Consider the following 13,316-nt stretch of genomic DNA (forward strand, 5'->3'; position numbering starts at 1 on the left):
TGTTGCTCCTCCCTTGCTGCTTTTAATATTCTTTCTTTGTGTTTAGTCTTTGTTAGTTTGATTAGTATGTGTCTTGGCCTGTTTATCCTTGGATTTATCCTATATGGGACTCTTCATGCCTCTTGGACTTGAGTGAATATTTCCTTTTCCATGTTGGGGAAATTTTCAACTAATACTCTCTTCAAAAGTTTTCTCATACCCTTTCTTTTTCTCTTCTTCTTCTGGGACCCCTATAATTTGAATGTCTGTGCATTTGATATGGTCCCAGAGGTCTCTGAGACTCTCCTCAGCTCTTTTCATTCCTTTTACTTTATTCTGCTCTTCAGAAGTTATTTCCACCATTTTATCTTCCAGCTCACTGATTTGTTCTTCTGCTTTAGATATTCTGCTGTTGATTCCTCCTAGAGTATTTTTAATTTCAGTAATTGTGTTGTCTCTGTACATTTATTCTTTAATTCTTCTAGGTCTTTATTAATTGATTCTTGCATTTTCTCCATTTTGTTTTCAAGGTTTTTGATCATCTTTACTATCATTGTTCTGAATTCTTTTCCAGGTAGTTTTCCTATTTCCTCTTCATTTATTTATACTTCTGTGTTTCTAGTGTGCTTCATTTGTGTTGTATTTCTCTGCCTTTTCATTATTTTTTTAAAAAGTTATTGTGTTTGAAGTCTCCTTTTCCCAGGCTTCAAGAAAAGTTGAATTCTTTCCTTGAAGAAGGTTGAATTCTTTCTTCCTTTTGGTTTCTTCCATTCTAAGATTGGTCCAGTGGTTGGTGTGAGCTTCGTATAGGGTGAGATTTGTGCTTAGTTTTTGTTTCTTGGTTTATCTTCTGATGGCAAGGCTGAGTGAGGTGGTAATCCTATCTGCTGATGGTTAGGTTTGTATTTTTGTTTTGTTTGTTGTTTAGATTAGACGTCCTGCACAGAGTGCTACTGCTGGTTGGGTGATGCTGGGTCTTGTATTTAAGTGGTTTCCTTTGTGTGAGTTCTCACTGTTTGATACTCCCTAGGGTTAGTTCTTTGGTAGTCTAGGATCTTAGAGTTAGTATTCCCACTCCAAAGGCTCAGGGCTTGATCTCTGGACAGGAACAAAGATTCTACAAGTGGTTTGCTATGGCATTAAATGAGATTACAACAAACACACAAAAACAAGAAACCAAAGATGAATCCCAGACAAATGGTAGTTACAAAATCAGGCAAATAATCATTAAAATAATGGAATATACACATATACACCCATGAGCAAAGTCAAAACAGTCCAACAAAAATAAAGTACAGTAGACTGACCTGGCTAATAAAGGAAATAAATTATATTTACCAATTAAGAACAAAACTAACTTAAGCACAAACTGGAAAACAAAACTAAAGGTGCCAAGTGGGGAATAAAGCAATGAAAACAACACTTAACAAATATGTTGAAAGAAAGGAAAGAAATAATAAATATGCAAAGTTAAATAGAGGTAGATAAAGAAGATTTATATACATTAAAAAATTAACTGCAAGGGGGAAAGAACAGTAGGAAAAGCAAACAAAGGAATAAATGTAGAAAAAACAATAGATTTAACAAGTTAAAAATTAAAGATAGAAAAAAAGAAAAGAAAAAAAAAGAGGAAAATTCCATGGAACTGCAAAAGCCCAACATAGAGGCAGAGGTTTAAGACAACAATAAAAAATGTGACTAAGAAAAAAAAAAAACTCAAAAGCTTAACTGGATTCTTAGTGCCAATAAAATCAACAACTACAACGGGGGTGGGGGGGGGTGAAAGGGAAATAAAAAAATCCAAAAGAATCTACAGAACAAGTAAAAAAAATATTTTTCTTGAGTCACTGCTGTCAGAGTCCTTTCCCACACTGGGAGTCAGAGTCCACCTCACCTCCCTAGGATGCCCTCCAACACTGTGCTGATCTCTGGACCTGCTGTGGGGCAGCTCAGATTCTGATCTGGTCCTACTCCTGTGTGTTCTTGCCTCCAATGTCCACAGCTATCAGAACTAGTGTGTTTACTTTTGTGGGAGCTCTCAATGGCCTTTTATATATTCCATAGATACAAAGTCTGCCTAGTCCACACAAAGATCGTGTGGATTTAATCTGCAGCTTGTACAGCTGGTGGGAAAGGTTTGGGTCTTCTTCCCTAGCCACACTGCCCCTGGGTTTCAACTGTGGTTTTATTTCCACCTCTACACATGGGTTGTCCACTGGGGTTTCCTCCTGAGGCTGCCCTGGAGGGCTTGGGTTTGCCCCTGTGAGGGCCAGGTGTGGAGGTGGTGCAGTTGCTTGGGTCGCAGGGGTTCTGGCAGCACCAGGTAGTCAGGGGGGTTGGTGGCTAGGGCGGCAGGAAATATAGTGCTCTAGAAGGGTATGGCCAGAGAAGGCAATGGCAACCCACTCCAGTACTCTTGCCTGGAAAATCCCATGGGTAGAGGAGCCTGGTAGGCTGCAGTCCATGGGGTTGCTAAGAGTTGGACACGACTGAGCAACTTCCCTTTCACTTTTCACTTTCATGCATTGAAGAAGGAAATGGCGACCCACTCCAGTATTCTTGCCTGGAGAATCCTAGGGACAGGGGAGCCTGGTGGGCTGCCGTCTATGGGGTCACACAGAGTCGAACACGACTGAAGCAACTTAGCAGCAGCAGCAGCAGCAGAAGGGTATGGCAACCAGTATTGGCCAATATGGTCCAGTATTCTTGCCTGGAGAACCCCTTCTCTGATAGAGAAGCCTGGAAGGCCATAGTCTACAGGGTCGCAGAGTCAGACACTATCGAAGCAACTCTGCATGCATTGACAGGACTTTTTCTGCCTGTGGCAGCTCTGCCCCAGTGAGAGTTGAACGTGGAGGTTGTGCAGCTGCTTGGCTTGTGGGGACCCTGGCAGTGCCAAGGGTGCAGGGACATGGACTGCCTCGGCTGCAGGAGTTATGGTTCTATCACAGTCTTTTTCCGAGCCTCTTGTAGCTGGCGATCAGAAGGCCTCTTTGGCCAGTCTTTCTCTGTAGCTCAGCCCATTCAGGCACTTAGAGGGCTTCCTTGCCTGGGGTCCTGCTCTGTAGATCGTCGCATCAGTCACTGAAAGGAGCACCCTGGCTGGGGTCCTACTCTGTAGTTCAGTGCGTCAGGCATTTGATGGGCCAGCCTTTCTACTGTTCAGCTGCCAATGCTGGTGTGTGGGGGGAGAGAGGCTTGGTGATGGCTCCCCTTCCATGTGTGACTCAGTATCACCTTGCTTCCATGGCTGCCTGGCTTTCCTCCACAGGCATTTCCCACCACGATCTCCCTCACATCCCCTCAATCTGTCTGTCTGAAGTCAACAGCAGCCCTCACCCTGGGATTGTTCCACAATCCCTAAACTCCAGCTCCAAGCCGCTGCACCTTCCAGGGGACCAGCGTTCCTGTTCAGGGTATGTATGGCTGCAGCAAGGACTGTCTGATTCTCATTCTACGTAGGCTGCCACAGATCAGCTGTTTCACTCTCAGCCTTAAATGTTGGAGACAGTGGCACCAACGTATGCATCAGACCCCTGCTTCAGTTCCCCCACCTGCCGAGGGCAGGTCCAGTCCTACTAACACTCCTGTTTTTCTTCCTAATTCCTTCATCCTACCAAGTTTTGCATGGTTCTATATACTCTTTTCCACTGGTCAGGTCCTCCTGTCTGCGCTCAGCTGGTGTTCTGTGTGTGCTTGTGTGTCTGAAGGTGTATTCCTCATGTATCCGTGGAGAGAGATGTACTGTGTGTCCATCTCCTCCTCGGCCATCTTGTTCTCTCCCCCGACCCTTTTCTTGATGAACTTGAGGGCCCGCTTGTCCTTGGAGACCTTGAGCAGCTCCATGACCTGCTGCTCATAAGATGCACACCTCCCAGACCACGTTCTGCACAAATGTGGTGTGTTTGGTAAGGTGCCCGTGACGGCCATTGTGCCTCAGCTTGCTCATGTTCTTGGTCACCTTGCAGCTCTTGCTGAGGCCCATGGCCATGGGGTAGCTCAGAGCCATGGCTGCTGTTCTTCAAAGGCTGCCACTGTGGAAGGACCACATGTTCCTTTTTTAATGTTCCCCTGGGGGCTGTAAAATTTTGTTCAAATTCAGAGTTCTATAAAAGTCAATCCTGATAAGTTTTTGCCAGCTTTATAATTGTTTTCTGAAGTCTCTTACTTTTTCATTTTTAATGACATCATCAGATCTCTTGATTTTAATTCTACAGTATCTCTAAAATGTGACTTCTCTATGTATTTATTTATATTTCTTTATTTGGATACATCAGATCTTAGTTGCAGTAAGTAGAATCTTGGTTGCATCCGGTGGGATCTTTCCTTGCGGTGCATGGATTCTCGAGTTGTGGCACCTGGGCTTCGTTGCCTCTGGCATGTGAGATCCTAGCTCCCTGAGTAGGGATTGAACCCATGCCCCGTGCATTGGAAGGCGGATTCTCAACCACTGGACCACCAGGGAAGTACTGAGGATGGCTTTCTTCTACCAAAGCTCAGTGGGAATATCCGTCTCCTTCAGCTACCACTCTGTCTCTGGCTTCCCATAACCATCCCTCCCAAGGCCCTCAGGCCTGCAGTTACAATGGTCCCCACTATTACTAACTCTGATGTGTGATACCATCCCAAGTTTGCTTCTCTTAAATGCACCCGCATCTTGGAACATGATCCCTTTACTAGACTCTCTTCAGTTGCCCCTGCTGCTTCAGGTCAAGTGCTCTGTCAACATCTTGCCAACAACCTGACTGGTTATCATGAGACTATATTCTGGCTGAGGAGAGGTTGGCAACGTGTCCCGTGGCATCACCTGTGAGCTTTTCTTGGGTCTTCTCCTCTCTTCTTTGCTTCTTCTCTTTCTCCTGCCTTGGATATAATGCTGCCAACCATCCTGGGTGCCGAGGACAAGGGCCACCTTTAGGAAGGCAATGTCATGCCCTGGAAGGAGCCTGCCTCCTGAGGGCCTCATGGGGAAGAAGTGATGTCAATTGTGTGATTCTGGGTGAACTGCTTCATCTTTTTAAATCTTAGTTTCCTTATCTGCAAAGTAGGTCTTAGTACTAGCGGCCTGCAGGCTTACAATGAAGACAAAAGGAGATAATTTACACACAGGTCTGCACAAAAGAATGCAACCAAACAAAAGGGGGTCCCATACATATCGTGAATTTGCCTTTAGTGAAAACTCCAAACCTTTATACTCCTGCAGGGAAGATGCACAACCTATCTTTACTTTCACCAAGGGAATAACACCTTAGATTTGCAGTTTGCAAAGCACCTTAACGTTCGTTATATTTAATCCATGCAACACTTCCGGGAGGGAGGAGGCAGTTTGGCATGACTATTTAAAAAAATTTTTTTATTAGGAAAGGTAGAGCCATAGGAGAAAGAGATGACCTGCAGAAAGATACATAACTAGTTAACTAAAGAGGGACAGAATCAAGTCTAGAATTCTGTCAGTTGACCTCCACATGAGAGAAGAAGGCAACTGAATGTCCTTGTTGGGAAATCTTACTATGTTTATTAAAAATTGCCCTGTGGCAAAACATCAGGTCTCTGATACCAGCTTCTGTCAGAGGCCAGTCTGCAAGTTGTTCCCTGAGAGAACGTGGCGCCTCGTCAGGATGGGGGCGTGGGACACAGTTGAAGGGCTTCCTGGGACAAGGGAACAATGGGCAAAGTCCACAAACAAATTTGAAGAATTGGAGAAAAAACCCCTCAGAGTCTATGATGGTTGGTATTAAGACAACCTTGTGGCTGTCATCGTTTTTCTTTCTAGCAAGGAACTCATAGAGTCAGACATGACTGAAGCGACTTAGCAGCAGCAGCAGCAGGGAACTCAAGAAAGAGGACGTGGAGAAGCCAGAGCATTGTGATTTGCAGCTAGAAAGGAAACTTCGAGCCTCTGATAGTATGAGTCCAATGATGTCTGCTTTCCAGGTCACAGGGGGAGGCAGGCACCTGAGCTGGCAGCCCGACAAGTAGCCCAAAGGGCTCGCCTAGATCTGTGCACTATTTCAGCGATGCACACCAGTCCGTTTTGGGTGAAAGACTATGATTAAACCACGGCAACTAACGGTTGCGACTTACAGGGCAAGGGTTTTAAATTTTTAAAGAAAATTTTTGGTCACACTGTGAGGCACATGTGTGTGTGGGATCTTAGTTTCCCAACCAGGGGTTGAACCCACGTCCCCACATTGGAAGCATGAAGCCTTAACCATGGGATATCACTTCACACCTGTCAGAATGGTTGTCATCCAAAAGACAACAAATAACAAATGCTGTCCAGGGCGAGGAGAAAAAGGAACCCTCGGATACTGTTGGTAGGAATGTAAGTTGGTGCAGCCACTGTGGAAAACAGCATGGAGGTTTCTCCAAAAAACAAAAGTAGAGCTACCATGAAGAGTGAGAATTGTTAGCTGTTCACACTGAGTTAGTTTCCAACTCTTTGTGACCCCATGGACTTTAGCCCGCCAGGCTCTTTCTATCCATGGAACTCTCCAGGGAGGAATATTGGAGTGGGTAGCCATTCCTTTCTCCAGGGGATCTTCTTGACCCAGGGATCCAACCCAGGTCTCCTGCATTGCAGGCAGATTCTTTACCATCTGAGCCAGCAGGAAATCCCAGAGCTACCGTGTGATCCAGCAATTCCACTCTGGGGTGTGTGTATATATATATATATAAAACCTTCAAAACGTTAATTCAAAAATATATACGCACCGTAATGCTTCTAGTAGCACTATTTATAATCACCAAGATGATGGCTGGATAAAGAAGATGTGTTGTGTGTACACATCTGTGTATATGTACATACGCATAATGGAGTACTCAGCCGTGAAAAAAGAATGAAACTTTGCATTTGGAGCAGCATAGTTGACTTGGAGGACATTGTGCTAAGTGAAATAAGTAAGACAGAGAAAGACAAACACTGTATGCTATCACATGTGGAATCTAAAAATAACAAAAAACTAGCGAATATAACCAAAAAGCAGAATCCCAGAAAAAGAAGAACAAACTAGTGGGAACCAGTGGGGGTGGGGAGGAGCGATACAGGGATGGAGGGTGAGAGATACAAAGTACTGGGTGTGAAACAGGCTCCAAGGGTGTATTTACAGAACAATATGGGAAATATAGTGACTAGTAATTATAAATGGAGTATAACCTTTAGGAATTGCATAAAATGTGAGAATTACACATGCGCAAAGAATGGCCAGATTTTATGTTCTATTCAGTCCGCTAGTACTTTCTATCTATTCTTCAGCCAGTTCTATAGCATGTTGCTGCTGTTTACTCGCTGCATCATCTCTGACTCCTTTGCGACCCCACGGAGTGTAGCTCGCTAGGCTCCTCTTATGGGATTTCCCAGATAAGAATACTGGAGTGGGTTGCTATTTCCTTCTTCAGTGTATCTTCCTGACCCAGGGATTGAACCCTTGTCTCTTGCATTGGCAGGCATGTTTTTTAACCACTGAGCCACCTGGGAAGCCTGTTCTATATCATAGTTATTACCATAACTTGAAAATAATTCCTCCTCCTCGCTTTTCTACAGAAATGCTTTTGCAATTTTTTTCTCCATTTGTTCTTCAGAATTGAATGATCAATAAAATGTATATTCTCAAGAAAACAAAAATATATTGGCATTTTGGTTAGAATTGAAATGAATCTCTAAGTCAATTTAGGCAGCATGGATACCTTTACAATATTAAGTCTTACTAGCCATGAACAAAATATGTTTCTCTGTTAATTCAGGTCCTTTAAAAGTCTCTTAATAAATTTGCTTAATATTCCCCATGGAGTTATTGATGTCTTCTGTTTAGATTTAATGGGTATCCAATCTTCCCTGACGTGCCTATAAATGTGGCCTTTTTATTAAAAAATGTTCTCTAATTATTTGTTACTGATATGTAGAATGAAATGAACTTTTAAACATTAATATCATAGCCAATCATCTTGGCAAAATCACCTTTTTATTTCTAATAATTTATCTGTGAGTTCTATTCATTGTCTCTGAAAATGGTCATATCAGATGCAAATAGTTTCAGCTTTATTTTCTTCTTTCTAATTTATGCTTCTGTTTATTTTCTTGCCTCATTGCACTAAGACATCTAATAAAGTATTCAGTAGAAATAGTGATGGTGGGTACATGGGTCCTGTTGATTTTAAACGGAATGCTTCTAAGATTTATTCTCTTAAGATGATGTAAATTTCTGTAGTAAAAGTTCCTCTTTATTGCGCTCAGTCGCTGTCACATCTGACTCTTTGCGACCCCACGGACTGGAGCCCACCAGGCTCCTCTGTCTGTGGAATTTTCCAGGCAAGAATCCTGGAGTGGGTTGTCATTTCCTTCTCCAGGTTCCTCTTTATTACTAATTTACAAATGACTTTTTTCCATGTAATCACATTGCAATGTAGCAAATGCTTTTTTCTGCATCTACTGAAATGATCAGTTTTTCTCTCTTAATGTGGTGAACTACAAGTATTTTCTGATGTGAAACTCTGCTTTTATACCTAGTAGGGTAGATTGCAGAGATAGCCATAATTTTTTCACTTCTCCACACAACCATATCCTGTGCAGTATTACGATACAGTTCCTCCCATAAACAGGTGGAGTTCATTCTCCCATCCTTGAATCTGGGCAGGTGTTGTGGCTTGCTTTTATCAACAGAAGCAGTGGAAATGCCTGCATGCCGGTTCCAAGCCTCTGGAGGCCTTGCAGCTTCCACTTCTACTTCCTCTCTTGGAGCCCTGCTCCTATCCTATGAATAAGACTGGACTAGACATCTGTGTGATGAAAGACACGTGTGGTCTGGTTATCCTATCACCCCAGAAGCCAGCCAGCCGATCACAAGATACATGAGTGAGGATATCCTGGATTGGCTGGCGTCCAACAAACATCCCAGTTGATAGCAAACACACGGGTGACTCTGCCTGAGGTCAGCCATGGCTGGCCCGGATCAGCATCACTGCCTAGCTAACTACAGACCCATAAACAATAATGAATGCTTATCATTGTAAGCTACTGAGCACTAGAATAAACCCAAATTGGTCAAATAAGGTGCACTACCTTATTTAAATATTATCATATATGACTTCATTTTTTTGATATTCATGAATGAAATGAGTTCATAATTTTTGTTTCTTTTTCAAAAATTTATTTTTAATTGAAGGATAATTTCTTTACAGTATGTGTTGGTTTCTGCCAAACATCAACATTTTTCTTTCTATGCTTTTGGTTTCTGATAGTAGGATATTGGTTACCTTTTAGAATAATATAGGGGGATATTTCCTCTTTTTTATTTTTGGGGAGAGTAAGATTAAGATGACTTGGTTCTTGAAAGTTTGTTTGGAAAAGCATGTAGATTTGTTATTTTTGGGGAAGAATTTGTACTACTCTTATATTTCTTTAATAGTTATAAGTATTCAATTTAAAAAATTTCTCAAGTCAGATCTGATGTCACATTTTTCTAGGAATTTGTTCAATTTAACCTAAGTTTTGAAATTCCCAGCATGTAATTATTGATGGTATCTTCTATTATAAAATTCTATTCTATTCTATTATAAAATTCTGTTTTATCTCTAGTTGTGTTTCTTTTAAAATTATTTACCTGAATCATCTCTTTTTCTTGATTAGCCTTTTCAGAGCATTGTCTATTTTGTTATTTATTTTTCTAAGAACCAGCTTCTAACTATATTGATATACTCCATTTTACTCTTTAAATGTATTTCTTTGGAATCAATGAAATATGATGATCTGCTATTAATCAATGAAATAAATTTCCCGTGAACCACCACTTCTGTTGCAGCTCTTAAGTTTTGATGTGCAGTATTCATTATTACTCACCCTTAGTATTTTAGAGCTTCCCGTGTGATTTATTCTTTAATTCATGATTTCAATGACAGTGTTTTCACAGTGATTCAAATAGAGCTTTTAATTGATACTTGTGTTGTGATCATAATAATTTTCGTATTTCCCAAGAACGTGGTCTGAGAAACTGTTTTCTGGATTTCACTGAGGCTTCTTCATGGCCTGGCACATGATTTGTTTGTGTAAATATTCCTGAGTACCTGATAAGTGTGTGCACTCTCATTATTATCCGCGTCTGTCTGTAAGGTGAAGCTCATTCTTCGTGTTGTTGGGATCTTCTAAGTTTGCCGATTTTGTTTCTGATCGATTAATTATTAAGGAATACATGGTGAAATGCTGGTGGATTTTTCCATCTCTTTGTGAAGTTGTGTTAAGTTTTGCTTCATATCTCGGCAGGCACTTTCATTAGATGTCAACACGTCTAGAATGACTGGATTTTCTTGGCGAAGTGAAACTTCCATCATTATGTACTGACACTCTCTTTCCCTAATTATTCTCTTGGTCATAAAGTCTATTTTGTCTGATACTGTAAGTTCCTAAAAAAAAGAAGTCAGGACTATCACACCCAAAAGCGGCTCACTAGTTCCAGTTTTAGTCTCATTCGTTCTTTCTACTTTGATAGAGGATTGGAAGTGAGAAGGACAACAGAATTTTCAAGGAAAGAACAAAGCTTTGCATAATTTACAGATAACATCCCCAGTAAAATGTATTCTCTATCTCTGGGGCCGATGTATTGGAAGGTCCCATGTAGGTTCCACAAAAGTAATAGTATTCAGGTTACAGTGAATGCTGGGCTTGTATTAGAGAAGTGCTTCAGCCCACTCACAAAAGAAACATAACATTCTTATTACACATACATAACATGCAGAAGGGGCTCCCAGGTGGCACGGTGGGGAAAAATCTGCCTGCCAATGCAGGAGACACAAGAAATGTGGGTTTGAACCCTGGATCGGGAAGATCCCCTGGAGGAGGAAATGGTAAACCCCTCCAGTATTCTTGCCTGGAGAATCCCATGGACAGAGGAGCCAGTCCATACGCTACCTTCACAGTTTTCCCCCAATTGTGTTGGTTATAGGTGAAGAAGGAGTTGCGTGTCTTGTAATATTCTAGAAAGGCTCCTCTACCAGTGGCTGTTTAATGTTGAGGTCCCTTTGTTCATACTGTGATGAGCTGTTTCACGGTACTTTTTAGCAACTACATATTTAGATTATCTGGTGTTTCCATCCTGCTCTCCTGGCTTCATCAGATTTTATCCTGTGGATCTCACTATCCGGTTATTCACCCTGTTTATTTTCAGAGTTGGTAGCTAAATTTTGTGCATCTATTGTGAGATTCCTGAACTTATCCATGTATATTTTTTTTTCTGTGAGTGATTCTTGCATAAGAATGATTTTCAGAGCAGCTTGTTTAACATGATGACCTTTAAAGCGTTTATTCTAACTTCTGTAGTATCTCACTTATATTTTAAGGACAGACCCTTGGGTAGCATTAAGACATCAAGTAATTTATGTATTTGTTGTCTATTGTTTTTACAGGGGTACTTGAGGAGGTTAACAAATATCTTTGCTCCTGTATTAGTTCAGAATCATCAACTACTCCAAAAACATCTCAGCTATCAATGAATATATATCCCCTTTTAGTTTTAGTAATAAAAGTGAATTTAGTTATGCCCTTGAAATAGCTGTATTTTTGACCATCTACCCTGACTTAGCATTTAGTAAGGGATTGGCTTTTTTCCAAGAAAATTTGTGATAGCTATTGTATAATCCAGCCGGGTACTGTCCCTTTTCATTTTCTTTGTTGTGGTAAAAAACACGAAGCACAAAATATGCTATTTTAACCATTTTAAAGTACATTTTTATATACCATTTTAACCAATAAGTGCATTCACATCATGCAGCCATCACCACCATCCACCTCCAAACTTTTCATTTTGCAAAACAGAAACTCTATGCCCATTGAACAACCTTCCTCTCCCCCTTCCTTCAGCTCCTGGAAACTACCATTCTACTTCCTGCTTTTGAATGTGGCTGCTCTTGGAAACTCACAGAAGTGGAATCACAGGGTACTTGTCCTTTTGTGACTGGCTTATTTCACTTAGCATATCTTCAAGGTTCATTCATATCAAAGCATCAGAGTTTCCTTCCTTTTTGAGGTTGAATAATAGTCATTTGTCGCTGTCGTTTAGTTGCTAAGTCCTGTCCGACTCTTTTTGTGACCCCATGGACTGTAGCCCACCAGGCTCCTCTGTCTGTGGGATTTCCCGGGCAAGAATATTGTAGGGGGTTGCCATGGCCTTCTCCAGGGGATCTTCCTGGCCCAGGGATGGAACCCACGTCTCTTATGTCTCCTGCATTGGCAGGAGTACCACTGGTGCCACCTGGGAAGCTCACAGCAGTCATGATCAATATATATGCCACACTTAGTTTATCCATTCATGGACTGATAGGACACTTGGGTCGCTCACACATTTTGTCCAGTGCGAATAATGCTGCTCTGTACACCGCTGAACAGCTTTTAGATTTTAAGATAAGACAAACAAAAAATATTAAGTCAGGATTGGGTATGGGTGTTCTGGGCATGGACAATTCTTGAACAACAGAAATATAATGATAACGTTCTCCTTCATGGGGTCAGGGTAAGAAAGTTGCTGGATCAAGAGTGTCAGTATGGTAATAAGAGAAGGGAGAAAGTAGTGCTATTCTATTATTTACTGGAAGAATATTGCTATTTTGAATTCAGTTCAGTTCAGTGGCTCAGTCGTGTCTGACTCTTTGTGACCCCATGAATCGCAGCACGCCAGGCCTCCCTGTCCATGGAGATTACTCAACATAAGGTGCCATCAAGTTGAAAGGTGTTCCCAGTACAAGATCTGAAGTACTTTGTTTAATTTAAAAGAAAGAAAGAAAGTGAAGTCGCTCAGTTGAGTCCGACTCTTTGCCACTCCATGGACTATAGCCCCCCAGGCTCCTCTGTCAATGGGATTCTTCAGGTAAGAGTACTGGAGTGGGTTGCCATTTCCTTCTCCAGAGGATCTTCTCGACCCTGGGATTGAACTCGGGTCTCCTGTATTGCAGGCAGACTCTTCACCATCTGAGCCGCCAGGGAATTGCCTTGTTTAATTTAGCTGAGTGTAAAATTGCTCTGAGGCAAGGAGGATTATCTTTCGCTACTAGATGAAGGAACAGGCTACAATAAGCAGTGGGGTTTTGATGTGTGGGATGTTTTTGAATTAATACTCCTAGAGCACAGCCTAACCTTTGTTTTTCTTTAATTTTATTTATTTATTTGGCCATGTGGCACAATGTGTGGGATCTGAGTTTCAGGCCAGGGATTGAACCTGCGCCCCTTGCATTGAAAATGCGGAATCTTAACCGCTGGATCATCAGTGAAGTCCCCATGGTCTAACCTTTCAAGAACAAACAAAAACTCAGTATTATAATAATTTGGGAGATTTGGCTTAGGTGGTTGTTAAGGG

This window comes from Bos taurus, chromosome 21, assembly GCF_002263795.3.
Source record: "Bos taurus isolate L1 Dominette 01449 registration number 42190680 breed Hereford chromosome 21, ARS-UCD2.0, whole genome shotgun sequence".
NCBI lineage: Eukaryota > Metazoa > Chordata > Mammalia > Artiodactyla > Bovidae > Bos > Bos taurus.